The 18,311-nt window shown below is 33.5% G+C and overlaps 1 pseudogene; it reads left to right on the forward strand.

Annotated features, from left to right (window-relative positions):
• The first annotated feature begins 17,938 nt into the window (after nt 1-17,938).
• The window catches only part of LOC129502382 (uncharacterized), a 36,627-nt pseudogene continuing 36,254 nt past the window's right edge, over nt 17,939-18,311 (forward strand).

Consider the following 18,311-nt stretch of genomic DNA (forward strand, 5'->3'; position numbering starts at 1 on the left):
GTGTTTTGATGGATTCACTTTGTTAGAACTTTGTTTTGGATTTTGTGTTCATATTCATAATATATATTGCATACTGATTTTCTTTCATTCTTTTTAAATTTAGACGCTTTGTTAAGAAATGTTCTTAACAAATTTTTAAGTGTGTAACACACATTTGATAACCAAAGACACAATGCTGTACCATATATCTCTATATTTACTCATCTTGCATAACCAAAACTTTATACTCATTGAACAGCAACTACCCATTTACCCCTTCCCCCATCCTGACAACCACCACTCTATTATCTGTTTCTATGAGTTTGATGAATTTAGATACTTCACATAAATGGAATCAGGCAGCATTTATCCTTTCATGACTGGCTTATGTTTTCATCATAATATATTCCAGAAATTCATGTCGTCATATATGGCAGGATTTCCTTCTTTTTAAAGATTGGATAGTATGCCATTGCATATATACACCACATTTTCTTTATCCATTCCCTTGTCAATGTATATTTAGGTTGTTTTCATATCTGGATATTGTGAATAGTACTGTAATGAACATAAGAGTGCAGATAACTCTTCTACGTCCTGATTTCAATCCATTTGAATAAATAACCAAGAGTGAGATTACTGGGTCACATAGGAGTTTGTTACTTTTTTTTGAGGAACTTTCAGATTGTTTTTCATAGTGTCTGTACCATAGTACATTTGTACCTTCAGTGCATAAGATTTCTATTTTTTTCTGTATCCTTGCCAACTACTCTCACTTTTTTCTTGATAATAGCCATTCTGACAGACATGAAGTTATATCCATTGTAGTTTTAATCTGCATTTCCCTGATGATTAGTGATACAGATCATCTTTTCATATACCTGTTGACAATTTATATGTGTTCCTTGGAGATAGGTATACTCTTTAGCCCATCTTTTTAATTGGGTTATTTGATTTTTATTTGCTATTGATTTTTTAATGTATTTTGGATATTAACCTGTTATCAAATATACAGTTCACAAATATTCTCTCCCACTCTGTACATTGCCTTTTCATTATGTTGTTTCCGTTGCTGTATGGAAGCTTCTTAGTTTGATGTAGTATCATTTGACTATTTTGCCTTTGTTGCTTGGGCTTTTAGTGTCATATCCAAGATATCATTGCTAAGACAAATGTCCTGAAGGTTTTCTTCTATGTTTTCTTCCAGAAGTTTTACAGTTTCAGTTCTTATGTTTAAGTGTTTAATACATTTTGAGTTGATTTTTGTGTATGGTATAAGATAGAGGTCCATTTTCATTGTTTTGCATGTGAATATCTATCTTACCCACCAATGTTTGTTGAGGAGACTTATCTTTTCCTCACTGTGTATTCTTAACACTCTTGCCAAATATCAATTAATTGTATATGTTTAATTCTGGGCTTTCAGTTTGGTTCCATAGGTCTCTGTGCCTTTTTTTTTTAAAGTCATTTCTATAAATTTATTACCACAGCTTTATAATATATTATGAAACTAGGAATTGTGATACCTCCTGCTTTGTTCTTTTTAAATTGCTTTTGCTATTTGGGTCTTTATGGTCTTATCTGAATTTTAGGATTATTTTTTCTATCTGTGCAATTTTTATGTATTTATTCCTGGCATTTTCCTCTAGATACTGTGCTAAAATATATTGAGATCTTGTCTGTCTGATTAACATTGTTTTCTCAGTCCTAAGGACAGAGCTGGAGAAACAGTGGGTTTCTCAAAAATATTTCTTGAATATAAGGAAGGGAAGCAAGAAAGGGAAGAAGGAAGGAAGAGATAGAGAGGATCATTGTACAGAAAGTCTCTGATTATTCTCATTAGTGAAGACGATCAGATAATGATATGATAAAGATTATGATAAAGACAATGGTGACAATGGCAACCAACAGTGATGATTGAATCAACACTGGAAAATGCTTAGGGCCCTTGGGAAGATCTAAGGATGGTTATAAATTCTAGAAAACTAAATGACAAATTTAGCAATCATGTAACAAATGGTATTCTGAGTCATTCACATGTTAAACTAATGTTTCTTGAACACAGGGTATGTGCCAGCTGCTAGTGATCAGAGCTAAAACTATACGTTAACTAACTTTTTAAGGAGCTTAGAAAATATGTCTCCTCCATTCTTGGCGGGGAAGAACTTAGGAAGGCCAGAGCCCAATAACTAAATAAGGATAAATGCAAATACCAATGACATGTTTCTAAAGTCAAAAAACTCATAAGATATGAAAATTTTCTGTCTACAGAGTTTGAAGCATAAGCCTTGTATTTTCCTAAAGCATTTTGTCAACCATTAAGATGTTATAATCTTTTTAACACTAAAGTTGTAAGTATCCTGTAATTATATTCCTTTTTTAAAGTAGTGTTTAATAAATTTATCAACAAGCTAATTAGTCCATATTTTTGAATTACTCAGCATACTCATTTAATACTATGTGTTATATGCCTAATAGCAAAAATTATTTTAATCACTACTAAATTATTATTATTTTTTTTTTACTTTATGCATTGTACTAAAGTTAAAGAACTTCACATTTGGGACGCCTGGGTGGCTCAGCGGTTGAGTGCATCTGCCTTCGGCTCAGGGCATGATCCTGGAGTTCTGGGATCTAGTCCCACATTGGGCTCCCTGAATGGAGCCTGCTTCTCCCTCTGCCTATGTCTCTGCCTCTCTCTCTCTCTCTCTCTCTCTCTCTCTCTCTGTGTCTCTCAAGAGAACTTCAGGTTTAAATTTGTTTTGAAAATTAAATGTTTTCCTAATTTTCTTATTCAAAATATCCCATTGTGTTCTAGTAGATACATATTGCATATGTGATATTTGGTGTTTAATGCATTTTTACTTACATTTAATTTAAAATACATGAGAAGTTAGTGTATCCCATGAATCATCACTTTGGTGTAATGAAAATTTATGCACTTCTCTATTTCAATTAATGAATGGTTATGTGAGGCAAAATAACGTCAGAACTTGTTGATTATATTTTAGAACCAGACCTAAACAGAATAGCAAACATGAACATGAAAAAAAAAAAAGTCTCATAGTGAGTACAAACATAATCTATTTAGAATAAATAGTTCAGGACACAGATGCTTTATCAATGGCTTTAATTAGAAGAAAGGAGGTTTGTAACCACTCAAAGTAAAATACGATGGCTTGTGTCATAGTGTTATAAAACATATTCTTAAGAGCACAGGGGGAAAAAGAATGAAAAACATGATGGACCTTGAATAACAGCTCAACAGTAATGTTTTATAATTGCCTTTTCATCCTTTCTATCAGCAGCAGAGTTTTAAAACATTGATCAAAGATGATGACTGTCACAAAGTGCTTAAAGTGCAGCACATTGTTAAATTTCCTCAGCCTCTGAAATAATTATAGCATGAGCAAGCATAAAAATGATTCCCCCACCTTCACCCGCCTTCCTCAAATGATTTTCCAGCCAAGGTAGATGGGATTAAAAGAAATCTGACATGAATGAGCTATATTAGAACATCAATGTCAAAAGATATATCACCAACACTTACCTCAAAAGGATAAAAATACCGTGAACATTTCTCATTAATGCACACCAGAATTCCGTCACTTTCCTTACTGACAAACACATGACTATAATAAAGGACACAAAGCGTACCCAATGGATGAGAAAGTGCAACACAGAAATGGAAAGTGTTTATTAATGATGTAAAGGAGATAGCTGTCTACTAAGACTTTACAGCTAAAGAAATGATCAAGGTAGAAAATCTTTTTATCCATTTGAGTATAGTAGGTAAAGGAGTTTTTCCTAATAATTTAGTAGCTTATGCTAGATTAATATTTTAAGCTCATGGTTTCATTAGAATTTAATTGTATTATTTTATTCATCATTTAATGAATTTAAATATAATTATTGAAATCTTACTAAATACCAGGCATTGCAGAGGAACACAGGTTTTTTGTTGTTGTAAGAGTTGCACATGTCGCTCTGTGTCATGTGCTCTTAGCCTATCTGATTTCAGTACCCACAGCTGGTATAGGTAGTCACACACCTTTGCCAGTTTTCTTTCTTTTTTAAAAAATATTTTATTTATTCATGAGAGACACAGAGAGAGATGCAGAGACATAGGAGGAGGGAGAAGCAGACTTTTCACAGGGAGCCCAATATGTGACTCGATCCCAAGACCACGGGATCACAACCTGAGCCAAAGGCAGACGCTCAGCCAGTGAACCACCCAGGCGTTCCCTTTGCCAGTTTTCTAGATCAAGTACTCACTCTGATGTCTCCCTGCTATGGAATGCCATTCAATTATAATTAGAGGAATTAGGAAGTAGATGGAAATTAATGCCCTTCAAGAGACTCTCAACCAATGGTATGAATGGATAGATGTTTTATTTCCCTGTATTCTCTGGAAGGATAATTGTAAGATGCGTTCCAGGTAGTTTCTCAAATGATTCCCTGAGAGAGGGTTGAGCCGTTATTGCTTACAACAGTAACTAGTTCATTAGTGCCCAGTTACTGGCCTTTTTTCTCCCTTCTCATTTTTCCTCCCACATTTGCTTCTCTACTCTCCCCCAAAACCTACATGTTTCTAAGTGCTTGTTTCAGGATCTGCTTCCAGGAAGAAACCTAAACCAAATCAGTTGGTAGTGGTAATAACAATAGAAAGTAGCCCCCCCTCCCCCAATAAGGAATTCTGAATTGGGCTCTTTGTATGTCAGAGGAAAAAAAAAAAAAAAAAAAAAAAAAAAAAAAAAAAAAAAAAAACATTGCTGGTGATAAATGAGTTGCCGGATTCTCTGGGTTTGCTCTACTACCATATTTTGTAAGGCAGGTTTACATAATAGCTCAGGCACTTGAAAGCTATGAGGGCAAGGTGTTTATAAGGCTTGTGGAAATGCTTACCTTCTCTCAGCTGTTTCAGAAGCCCCGAAGTAAGACAATGGCAGGCCCAAGTTAGCTAACTATCATCTCCTGACATGTTAGAAAATCTAGAGTTTCTTCTACTTCTTATAGTGTTCATTATCTGCAACTGGAAGACAGCATTGAAGAAGCAGGTCCAGGATTTACTTGAACAAATGTAAAAGATACAGAATGCTCAGCCTCTGGGGGTTTCCTGATATCAGGGCTGTGATAGTGAACATATAACACCCTCGAAAATTGGATGGAATTCTGGGAAAGATTGGTGAATGTTGCACCCCCCAGATTTCCTGATATCTGTGGGCTTTGTGAGCAGTATCATTACTTGCTAGAGGGAAATCTTGACCTTGATAGAAGATAATGTGAAGAAATCACCTGATGTGAGTGTATTGCAATATATTTCTCCTCCTTTAGGCTATCCACATACTTCATAATTTGGCTCAAATCTATGAATATGCTAAAATCTCAGTCTAAAAGGGATATACAGTCTCTACTATGAGTAAGCTATCTCATTAGAAGAGCTTCAGAACCAGGATAATAGGTAAATATGTAGCAGCAGAAACTCAGAAACATGTATAGGAATGGCTATCAAAAGTTTCACTAGATAGTAAGATTATATTTACCTGGAGACACACTCCAGTGGCATAAAATGTAATATGCTGTGTCAACACCTGGAGCTGATTTTAATCTGATGCTTAAAGGAGGGCTGCTTACAGTTTGCATGCAGTAGTACTTTACAGTCAGTGATATGGGGATGCCACAGTTACCTTCATGAAGTGTTAAGACTGTTTCCTTTGGAAAGCCCAAAGGACATTAAGTGATAGGATGCACTACAAAGAGTGCCATCAATGTATTTAAGAAGGCAATTAATTTAATGTTGGCAATTGTCTGTAGTCTAGAATTGACCATGAGTGATGTTTCCATGGTGCATAGTCTGCTAGAATCCCATTCTAGGAGAAGATAGGTAGTAGTAGCACTTAGAGGCAAGATGGACATAATGGTAATTGTGGGAACAAAATAGAGTGATAGGTTATTTTTACTCAAGGAAACCATGACTATGACTATTAGACCACAGTGATCTCAGTGGGGTGAGAGATAAGCAAGAAGATAAGCTATTGTTTGACTTATTTTGCTAGAATATGTTGACATTATTTCTTTCGATGAGAAATTGTGTTCCCTTGCCTAATTACCAGATTGAATCACTTAGATGCAGAGCCCACGGATTAAAGAAAACTCTAAATATTCCTGAGGAAGAAGCCTACAATGTCACCACATGTATTACATAGGAAGTACATATTTCCCCATTTCCTCTATAGAGGGCCTGCAACTCTTTACAAAAGAAATTGTATCTCATGGAAAGGGGAATTGCTTTGGATTCTTAAATATAGGATCTAAGCCAACAATGATATCAGTGGAACCTAAGTAGTATCACAGTCCCTGTCTAAGATTGAGCCTTAGAGAGGCCAGGTGCTATATGAAGTTATAGCCCAAGTCTAAAGAATCCACAGACCCAATTTCTGATTATTTTCTTGACTTTTAAGTATATATTTATGTTGGACATACCTAGCAACTGGAAGAACATTTGCACTGATTCTTTGGTTACAATAGAGACAAGATAGTATTTCAAAGGAAGGCCTTGAAATTACCCATTCCTGACTAAGAAAATAAATCAGAAGCAATCCTGTGTAGAATGGCAGATAATAATGCTGTTCTCATAGACTGAGAGAAGAGGTGGCAGACCTTGTCCCTTCTCAATTCCCTTTTTTCACCCCTTCAAAAATCAGATGAGTTCTGGCTAATGACACTGGATTGTGTTATCTTAGCAAGTAGTTGCCTCCATCTTAGTCACTGTGTTTAATGTGATATATTTTCAGAAGAAATCAGTACAGCCCCTGGCATGGTGTCTGTTTTATTGATTTAGAAAATGTACTGGAATCCAAATCAAAATTAGTTGTTACATAGTGAGAATAGTAGTGGGCTAGAGATATCTTAAGCACTATCCTCATAGGAGTAGTGAAATATATAGAACCCTAAATTTGGGGGCACATAGCAATGTCTTCTGGAAATCCATTCTCACCATTTCTGTGTAACATTGTATTGGAGATCCTAAACAGTACAAAAGAGAAAAAAAAAGTAATAAAAATGACTTTGTTCACAGAAAATATGATTGTATATGTGTAAAATCCCAAGAGATTTGCAGAAAAATCTAGAACTATTAAGTGGATTTACCAGAGGTCAAAGGACAGAAAAGTATACTGAGAAATTATTTGTATTTTTACTAAATATACACAATTAGATAATGTTTAGGTGAAGGACATTCTCAATGAAAATTACAAAACATTACAAAAAAGAAATTAAAAAGGAACTAAATAGTGAAAAGTTTTATTAGCTACATGAATTGGCAAACACAATAATTAATTCCATTATCCACATATGATCTTTAGATTTAACAAAATAACAATTAAAATAATAATAAGAGTTTTTGGTTGAAAAAACTTTTACAGGCTGGTACAAAATTAATATGAAAATGCAATGGAGGGCAGCCCGGGTGGCTCAGCGGTTTAGCACCGCCTTCAGTCCAGGGTGTGATCCTGGAGACCCGGGATCGAGTCCCATGTTGGGCTCCCATGTCCTCCCTGCATGGAGCCTGCTTCTCCCTCTGCCTATGTCTCTGCCTCTCTCTCTCTCTCTCTCTCTCTCTCTCCTGTGTTTCTCATGAATAAATAAATAAAATCTTAAAAAAAAAAAAAGAAAATGCAATGGAACTAGAATAGCCAAAATAATTAGGAAAAAGAAGAGCAAAGTTGGTACTTAGACTAAATATAATAAATATATTTAGTTATATCAGTAAAGTGAAATATTACTTAGTGATAACAACAATAAAATACCATTGATACATAAAACAAAGATGAATCTCAACTGTATTCTGAGCTCAAGAAGCCAAATACAAAATAGTACAAACTGTATTATTTTATTTAAATTAAATGATACAATATGATTCCACCTTAAATCTTAGAACAAGCAAAATTAAAATGTAGGGACAGAAATAATGAAAGTATGTTCCTGGGGACTGACCACAATGAGACACAAGATATTTGGGGAGAAAGGAAATGTATGCATGAGTATACTACTGTTATAACTCTTTGAATTATATGTTTAAAATTGCTGAATATTGTTTTAAGCAAATAATACTTCAAAGTTTATTTAAAATAAATAGACAATAAAATAAATGGTTGAAACTATACTACTGTGTAAGCAACAGAATCATTGGTTAATTAAGTTTTGTGAAAACGGAATTACTGAATGAGTATTAATGAAAGTGACAAGTTATTAAATGGATGTTATTAAAGTCATTTATGATACTTGAAATTTATTTGAAATATTAACTAGTGTCAATTTTCAACTAGAAATATGATTTAGCACTTTAACATTTCTTCCTCCTATTATTGAAATCCCTAACCTCACAATCATGCAGTGTGTATTTACACAAAATATTTTTTTTTCTGGAGAATGATATTCTATATATATAGAATCTCCCATATAACTCTATATCTCCCATATAACTTTGAAATATGAAGTTGAAATCAATCTATATAGGTTTACTCTCTACAAAGTGTAAGAAATTAGTCATCAGATGGTACAAACCAAAGATGGTATTGAAAACATGTCTGAGAGTATGAGAACTTAAAACATTCTAAATGTTGCAAATTGGGGGAGACATGATTACAATGTATGTATAATTTAAAAAGATAAAAAACAGGGATCCCTGGGTGGCGCAGCGGTTTGGCGCCTGCCTTTGGCCCAGGGCGCGATCCTGGAGACCCGGGATCGAATCCCACGTCAGGCTCCCGGTGCATGGAGCCTGCTTCTCCCTCTGCCTATGTCTCTACCTCTCTCTCTCTCTGTGTGTGACTATCATAAATAAAAAAAAAAAAAAAAAAAATTTAAAAAAAAAAAAAAAGATAAAAAACATATTTTACCTTGCATAAAGAAAGACCATTTGAATAGTATTGTGGGATTCTCAGATTGCAATACAGAACATGTATTGGTCATTTCAGATTCTCTCCTCTGGGATTTTGAAACATAAAGGAGTGTTAGAAAAGCATGGAGCTAGCTAGAAGTCGCTTTGATCTCTGCCACAGCAGCAACAGGTGGACCAGGCAAATTCTTTGCTGTGGTTCTTGCTGCCTTGCCTTGCAGAGCTTGTCTGGAGCCTGCCTGCTTCCTAAGCCTCGGTTCAGTCTGATATCCTTCCAATAAATCCGTTTTTGGCTTAAGCTGGTTAGATTCACTTCCTGGCAGGTACACTGGAATATCTCTTTACTAGATTACATTTTTAGGAAGTAGAAAATACATTTTATTTGTCATTTTGTTTCCAGTGATCCAATATAGGCATAATGCCTAATGCATGGCTTAATCTCCATAAATATTTGGTGGGTATAAATATTGAAGTATGTAAGACTGGTATGCCTAGAACTTTTTTTGTGGAACTGTAAATTCCCCTGTTTGATTGTAGTGTGAGTGCATTAAGAGGAATAATGGGATAAATAATTTGAATTGTAGGAAATAATCACAATGTGGCCATATTTAAAAGCCAGATTGAGAAGTTTGTGTTTAATTTACTGGCAAGGTTATGAGATGATTGTTATTTTTAAAGAAATACATCAGCAACTAAAATTAAAATAAAAATACATCAAAAGAAGTGTATAGTATGAATCTGAGAGAGATTTTTCATGAGGAAAATAACAGTTTTGGTTACTGTGTTTCTCTCTCTCTCTCTCTCTCTCTCTTTTTTTTTTGGTTACTGTTCTTCAATTAGATATCTCAACACACTGGAGAGAGAGAGAAAGAGAGGCAGGATTAGCACTAAGACATTTGGAAGTGTGTATCACAATGTAATCTAGAGTTTAGGATGAGCAAATTATAGACTATCCATTGGAATGACTTCCACATGTGTATCCATACAAGAAAAAAAAGTCATCCATTATTTTAGTGAGAAGTAATAAGAAATGGAGTTAGAGTGTGATGTATTTCTAAGCTGCGTATCTGACATAGCCCTTCTCTTGATAAGTAGGATTTAATGTTTTCACAAGATGCACAATAAAATTCAGTGTCTTAACATTACCAATTCATTGCCCCACCAAGCCTGTGTGTACACAGTAATCTGCTTTGAGTTCTAATACCAAACTATTTGATAGATAGGACTATTTGGAGTGTCTTAAGTGAATTTCCTGGTCAATTTCATTTAAAATGTTCAGTTTATAGGGTTAGATTTGTTCAGAGTGTTTCTTTCTTTCTATTTTCTACTGGCTATATGATCAGCGGTGATGTCTACTCTTTCATTCCTGATATTTTTGAGACACCTCCCACCTTTCATCCGCAAGTTACCTAGGGATTGTTTATGTTTTGGTATTTTACACATATCTCTCTGTTATTGATTTCTAGTTGAAATTTGTTATAGTCTGAGGACAAATTTTGTATGATTTCTATTCTTTTCAGTTTCTTAGACTCCACTTTTTGCTTTTGTTGAGCATAGAGATCAAACAAAAGTGAAACCTTACATTTTTCTCAGGTTTTTTCTACCCACACTCTTCCTTGGCCATGTATGGTGGCTTTTTAAATTCTCAAGTATACACAGGCACCTTTGAATGCCCCTCATGCCCTGTAGAAACTTGCTCCTAAGCTTTTCTTCCAAGGCTCAAGGCTGTTTCTTAAATGTCACAAGTATAATCTTTTGCCCCAGATTGACTATGGATGTTTTGTTTGCCTCACGATGTTTTTGAACAGGTCCTGCTGCTTTTCCACCCTGGGTGAGTTCTCAGTTAGGCGGAATAGGGACACATATCTTTTATCATTGCTACAGGTGGCTCCCAGATAATTTAGAGCAGACAAGCACAATAATCTATAAAAATGGTTGGCTCTTCTTCCTCTGGGTCCAGTGACCAGTGTCACACCATTAGAGGGGAACAGAGACTGCTGCCTTCAAGACTGCTGTGTCAAGCTATGGAGAGTTGAGGGCAAGGAAAATGAAAAGTACTGCTAGATTTTCCTACCATTTTTATGGTGCTTTTTTTTTTTCCAATCAGCATTTGCTTGGTTGCTGCAAACCCTTGACTGCTTTCCAGAGTTCTGAATAATTTGGCTCATTTAAAGTGATTATTGACATGGTTGGAATAAAATAAAAGTTTCTCCAGCTATTGTGTGTGTGTATGTGTGTATGTATTCTTTGAACACTTCAGTGGTTTTATCTTCCATTAGTTATTTGTCCATCAAACCTGAAATGAATGTGTCTTATTCAATCTTAGCTGCTTTACACCATAAGTTCTTATAAGTTTATTTAGAAAGCTTTTTCCTGAACAACTGGTGCACCCTGTATGTCTATTTTTAGATCATTTAGATCTTTGGTTTTCCTTCTTCCCTAGGTTTCATCTTAGGCATTACTTCACAGATGGGCAGAGAAGACAAATAAATGAACAGATGACACTTATGAAACTACTGGAGGAAAACATATATGTTATCCAAAAGCAAAATGAAGTTATTAGGGTCTTATCACTGCTAGAGATCTGTCTCTTTAGGATATCACCATGTTTGTCAATCTTATGTTCGTATTTCACATTATTTTCTTCTGTGAAGATTATAAACATTTATCAATGTTCACGTCTTAGCTCCTTTATTTTATATGATTCATTTGGTGATATGACAGTTTTCAAATCTAAATTGGAAAGTAACTTCTTCTGGCATTCTGGTTATAGTTATAAACATCAAATTCAAAACATATGATTAGTGGAGTCATGGCATATGCGCACTTAACATAAAATTCAACCATATATGCCATGCCAACTTAAAGACTTCTCTACCTGTTTTCTATTTCAATTGTTCTTTATTTCTTAAACTATTCTGGTTATACCTTCTATTCTAATTCAGTATGTTTTATAATTCAGGTTTATTTTTCTATTGATGAAGTATTAAAAAAATTTCCAATGTTTTAGTGTCTGTGTTAAGGTTAGTTAGTATTGTACATTTCAAAATAATCTTTGTATACCTTCAAAGATGTTTTATAATTTTATATAGTATAAGGACTTTCTAACAGTGTTTTCCCAATTTCTTCCATTTATCCCTGCTACTATTGTTGTTGTTTATTTAATTTTTGTATATGCACTAAAAATATAACACATTGTTACTATTTTTTTATTTAAATGACCAGGGGGGATTAAGATAATAATTATTTTCTTTTCTATTTCTAATACTTTTCATTTATGTCTGTAGATCTGAGTATCTGACCTGCATCATATTTCTTCTTGAACATTTCTCACAGACTAGATAAACTGGCAATGATTTTTTCATTTTCATCTGAGAAAGTCTTTTTTCCTTGTTTCAGCACTTTTTTTTCTTCTGACTTTATTGAGTTATAATTGAACTGCATGTATTTAGAGTGTACACTTGGTCAATTTTTACATATGTCTGTATTTATGAAACTATCACCACATTCTTATCTCTTAATTTATAGCTTATAGCTTTCATTTCCCTCTTTTTGATTTCTTTACTTGCAGTTTATTTGTAAAGAAACCAAATTGTTTACTCTAGAATTTTTCTCAACGAATTGCCTTTTGTTGATTGTAGTACAGTAGTATTTAACATATTGCCTTGTTTTCTTTATTTTTTTAATTGATAGTTAAATCTAGATGTTTTACTGGATTCAGTCCTGATGTTTTTGAGAGCATAGGCAAGGCTACTTTATAATCTTCCTTTTATACAGCAGGTTTTACCTTGAGTTGGCATTCTCCTTCATATTTGACAAATATTTATTCTAGGCACAAATTTCTGGGAGAATAGGATTTTTCTCTTAGAATTTTATAGTTTCACCCTATTTTCTACTTGTTTTCATAGTTTTGATGAGAAGTCTGCTGTAATTTTTGATATTTTTGTTCTCTATAAGGAATGTGTCTGTTTTCTTCTTACAGTTTTAAAGGGTTTCTCTGACTTTTCCAGTAGTTTGAATATAATATACATAGATGTTTTTGTTTGTTGTTGTTTTGGGGTGTGCGTTTTATATTACTTAGTGTTCTTTAATCTAGGATCTGTGGTTTGGAGTCTGTCACAAATATTTGAAAATTCCCATTTTTCTTTAAATATCTCTTCTGTCATCTTTTTTCTTTGTTAAGTGACATATGTGTTCCTTTTACTATTATCCTACTGCTGTTAGATGCTTTTCTATGTTTTCATTTTTTTCTCTTTGCATCTGTTTGTGTAATTTCTCTTGACTTGTCTTCACGTATACTGATTCTTTTGTTGACTGTGTCATCTACTGATTTTTGTTACTGTGTTTTATTTCTAATATCTTCATTTGATTCTTAGACTTTTTCTCTCTTTGTTGAAACTACCTGAGTACTGATGTGATCTAATTTTTTCATTAGAAACTTTCACATGAAAAAAGATAAATAAAAAATAAATAAAAAATAAAATAAAATAAAGAAACTTTCACATGTCAAATATAGTTACATGAAATTTCCTGTCTGTTAGTTACAACATCTTTTAATTTTTGAAGTTAGTTTTCATGATTGTTTTGTCTCTTGAAACTGTAAAAAACATTTTTATGTGCCTCGTTGGTGAAAGTTGGACAAGTTGCATAGAACATAAGATACTGAGGTAAATGATTTTTAAGATTTACTTTTTCAAGGTGTTCAGTGTTTACTTTTCTATTAATATACTCAGGTGTTGAACTTGTTTTGAAATTCTTATTACTGTGGTCACCCTGGGTGTACCAGATGCTTCAAATTCTTCTGGTAATAGTTGTGTTTATGGAGTGTCCTAATTTGTTAGAAGGTTTGTCTGAATGCCTGACTTTTGTTTGGCTCTGGGCCTAGGGTCTTTTGTGCTGAACCCTAGAAAAAAATCAGTTTCTTGCAGCTTTCTCAATTGTTTTACACTTTTATTTTTGCTGGACCTTGTTAGCACAGTAATAGGGATGGATGATAGAAATATTTGATTGTACTGCCTTAGCCTCAATCTTAGGCAGGCAATGAGAACCTAAGTCTTAGGAGTTTGGTGTGTACAAGTGCTCCTATTCCCCCTCAGGTGTAATACTAAGTCTAGCATATATTCTTGCCTATACCTAAGGTGTTAAGTTTTCTTTCTTTCTTTTTTTTTTTTCCATTTCTTATTTCCTCTCTCCTAGAAGCAATGGGTTTCTATCCGTGCTCTGAGGTTGCAGTTTTTAACTGTTCCTTTTGCAGATTAAGTCTTTTGTTCCAGAGGAGTATAGGAAGATGAGTCTGTGTGAGGTGTCAGCAGTAGCAGCCATTACCCTACAGTCCCCATAGGAGTTTTCTTAGAATTTTGCTTGATCTTGTTAGAATTTAGTAGGATTCCAGAAGGAAAAGCCCACAAGAGGGTATTAATCTCCATTTGTCTGCATCTGTAATGGGCCTCACAGGCTCATGCTAGCCCACACTTGGCCCTTAGCAATTAGTTAAAAATTACTAAGCTGACTCATTTTACTGGCTTATATGACATTTAGATACTTCTGTCCTAGATAACCAAATGGCTGAATCCTGTCTCTACCTTCAGTCACTTGTTGCTCTCCAGATTTTAGGTTAGTTGTTTGTCCTGTAATCTCCATTCCCTCATGTAAAGTAGTTCTAGATTTCCAGCTTTTTTTCTTGTTGTGTATAAACCATATTCCACAGCTCTCAACATCTCTGAGCTGAAACTGAAAGTGTCCTCTAAGACTGTTTTGAACCTAAATTTTATAGGAAGCTTTGTGATGGAGTTGAAACTGTTTATATTTTAGAATCCACATAGTTGATTCAAATTCTGACTCTTCCTGCTACATATTCATGTAGGCTGATCAACTCTAGGTTGATGACCTCTGATCAACACCAAAAGGAAACTGATCCTAACCTTGTAGAGCCATTGAGAGACATAAATGACAACAAGCAATATGAAGAATCTGGTACAGAGAAAGCACCCATTATATAATTGTTTCCTTCTCTTTCTTGCTATGGCAAAATCTTAACTTTACATTGTTTATGTGTCTGAGTGTTCTAACTAAATACTGAATTTTCTACAATTACAAATGTTTTTGTATTTAGATTAGACTGATTAACTTATTGCACAGTTTTTGGAACATAAAAATTTTGCTGAAGAAATATTCTCATCCAGTTCTGTTTAAAGCTATGGAGTAGGTGGTGCTTAGGAAAAGATTTACCAGATGTATTTTAGGTATAAAAAGCTCCTGCAAGAAGAGCATAGCATTAAATAGTTGGGAAAATCATGTACAGAAGAGTGAACCATTACCTCTCAAAGTAACTTGTCCTGTTTGGAGACCTTCAGGAAATGAGGAGATAACACAGGTTTTGTTGTTAGAAAACTTTTGTTTTTATCTTGATTTCTCTAACTTGTGTGAATTTAGACATATTAGTTAATCTCTCTGTGGCTTCAGTTTTTGTTTTTCCTGTTGGTGCCTTATAGAATTTTGAGAACTAGAAATATAATTAATGTAAAGTTTCTGGCACATAGAAATACTTAATAAATATAATTCTTAATTTTATATAAAATCTTGTCCTGAGTAAATCATATTCTTTTAGTAGAAAAGACTTTCCATATTTAAAAAAAATGTTCTATGCACAAAGGAGCTTTCTATTTACAGAATTTAGGAAAACATACATGTTTTGATCCATAGAAAATAGGTTCTGTGAATTCTATTCAAATCTTGTTTCCTGGGCCAACCGTCGGGGTGATAAAACAATTATGCTGAAAACTTATAACAGCCAATTTTGAAAACATAAACAAATATGCCTGTGTTTATATCTAAATTTTAAATAAAGCATTGAATTTAAAATCATATACAGTAGCTAGAAGTTTGTATCAAATAGATCTCCAGAATTTTATTAGCTAAAGTTCTAGCTAATAAAGACATGAAAAAAACTGCCAAAATATTCACTTTTTAAAAAATGGAAAGAGGAAGGGAAAAAAGAAATGTTTTGAACTTATGGAATATTTATATCACAGACTATGAAGTAGATTCTAGAGAATATTGAGCTGGTTTAGTCTGTGTCCCCAGACAGAAAAACTATTAGCATTTTTGAGACATTGTATTTCAATTATTTAATAAAAAATATTAATTTATCCCCTATCTATCAGTTCAAAACTCAATATTAAAAATGCTATTGCTAGGGTGCCTAGGTGTTTCAGTCAGTTAAGCGTTTGCCTTCAGCCCAGATCATGATCCCAGGGTCCTGGGATTGAGCCCCTCAGCTTCTGCTGAGCAGGGAGCCTGCTTCTCCCTCTCCCTTTCCCTCTGCCTACCACTCTTCTGCTTGTTCTCTCTCTCTCTCTCTCTCTCTCTCTCTCTGTCAAATAAATAAATAAAGTTGCTAAAAATAATTCTGTTGCTTTGACAAAAAACTTCCTTTTGGATCCTTCACATATAACTTCTTTCATTAAAATATTTCATTTATTTAGATTAATTATGACATGAATTCCAAAATTTTCTGGAGTTTATATTCAAAATAATTTATTACAAGGATTTTTTAAACTTAAACCTTGTCATTTTTTTGAATAATTTCTAGTTTTTGCCATCTTTTTAATTTTTTTTCATTTTCTAAACTTTAGTTATTGTTTTTAGGTATATTAAAACATTTATATTTGAGAAAGAAATAAAAGCAGTTTTATCCAGAGAAGAAGAAAAATAATTACTAAACGTTTGCTTAAACATTTATAAATTGCAGAGTGTTTTCTCTGTACTTATTCTAGGTGATTCTCAAAGCAGTTCTAGCAATGGATAAATAATTTTTTCTAAGACCACATAACTAATAAATGGAAGAACTACTTATTCTAAGAAAGAATTCAGATCTTAGCTCTGTCCACTAAATGTATCTACTCTGCCTTCCATAACTCTTTATATTTTCCCACTCCATATTGGATTTTAAAATTTAATCTTGCTCTGAAAACAAATATTTAACTTTTTACTTATCTTTGATTTTCAAAGTTTTGGTCATGATAGTTTTTCTTTGCTGCTAATATTGCTACATACTTTTCCAGAGTATTACTATTCATCCCAAAATCATCAAGGTAATATAAATTAAAACTTTTACCTCCAAAATATTTGAACAGAATCTTATTGATAAAACTCTTGGTTTTTATTTTTATTAAACATTCGTTAGCAGAGTGCTCCTACTATAAAAATCTTTTAGCCAGTTTTGTATTCTTTTAATTTGCCACATCCCTCCCTCCCTTCTTCCCTCCTTCCTCCATTCTTCCCTTTTTTGTCAAACAACATAACATTCATGTTTTCATACAGTATGACTTCAGAGTTCTATTCTGTAGAATAGGCACCTAGTAAATCAATCACTTAGCATTGATATCGCATTAGGGGAGTTTTGTGTTAGGGGAGTGAGGGAATATGGAGTTCCAATCCATGATGAGAAATAAATTCTGAGAAGAAAATTGTTTATAAGTAAAAATGTATGTCTTATATAGATATTCATTTTTGAAAGCTAATGTTTCATTTATTTATAATAAATATTGCTGAAATTAAAATTGACTTATTAGGGAAAATAAAGCGGCAGGGCCAACTTGGTTTACTTTATAGAGCTTCAAACACAAAATTATGATTTAAACAACAAGCATAGACTTCAGCCCAACCACAATATCACTTAAGTAACCCCAATTCTCTCTCTATAGGATTCACATAATGAAAATATGTGATTTTATTTTAATTGATAGTAAAATAGCACACATTTCATTAGATTTCTGTGAAATTCATATTTTTACTTCATACTGTTATGCATAACACTATCATAGATTTATCTTAAAAGATAAGTGGCATAGTTTCAGAGAGTTATTTGGAAATCTAATGGCCTATTCTAATTTTACTCGTGAGTGCATTGTTCTCATTCTCAGAAATGAATCTTTAAAAGAAACATATGTTCAACATTTCCTTTAGGAAAGGATGACAGCTAAATGTCTGAAAGAGGAAAGAGTGGATCAAAGAGGAAATAGAGAAAGATGTACTTAGTTGTTGAATAAGAGGCTCGCCATGAAATTTATCTGGAAAGCTCTCAAGGATAGACAGTCTAAAGAGGAGTTAATTAAAATAAATGTAAGCATCACTACCTAATTGTGATCATTTTCCTCCTGTATCTACTTGATCTCACTTTAATCCTAACAATCTAAATATAAAATAATGATCAGGTTGAGCAATTGCTTTGCCAATCTAATCCATCAATGACATAGAAACCAAGGGATCTGGAAGGGATTTTTGTTTTTGTAAAATAGATTGCTTCTTTACTTTTTAACCTGAAGTATAAATTGGACATGGACCCAACTCATTTTTATTTGGGAGATGAGTTTTCATATCTTTGCAGTGTTACCTAGGAAACCATATCCTTGCTACATTTAGACACCTGCAT

This window comes from Nyctereutes procyonoides, unplaced genomic scaffold (assembly GCF_905146905.1).
Source record: "Nyctereutes procyonoides isolate TBG_1078 unplaced genomic scaffold, NYPRO_anot_genome, whole genome shotgun sequence".
NCBI lineage: Eukaryota > Metazoa > Chordata > Mammalia > Carnivora > Canidae > Nyctereutes > Nyctereutes procyonoides.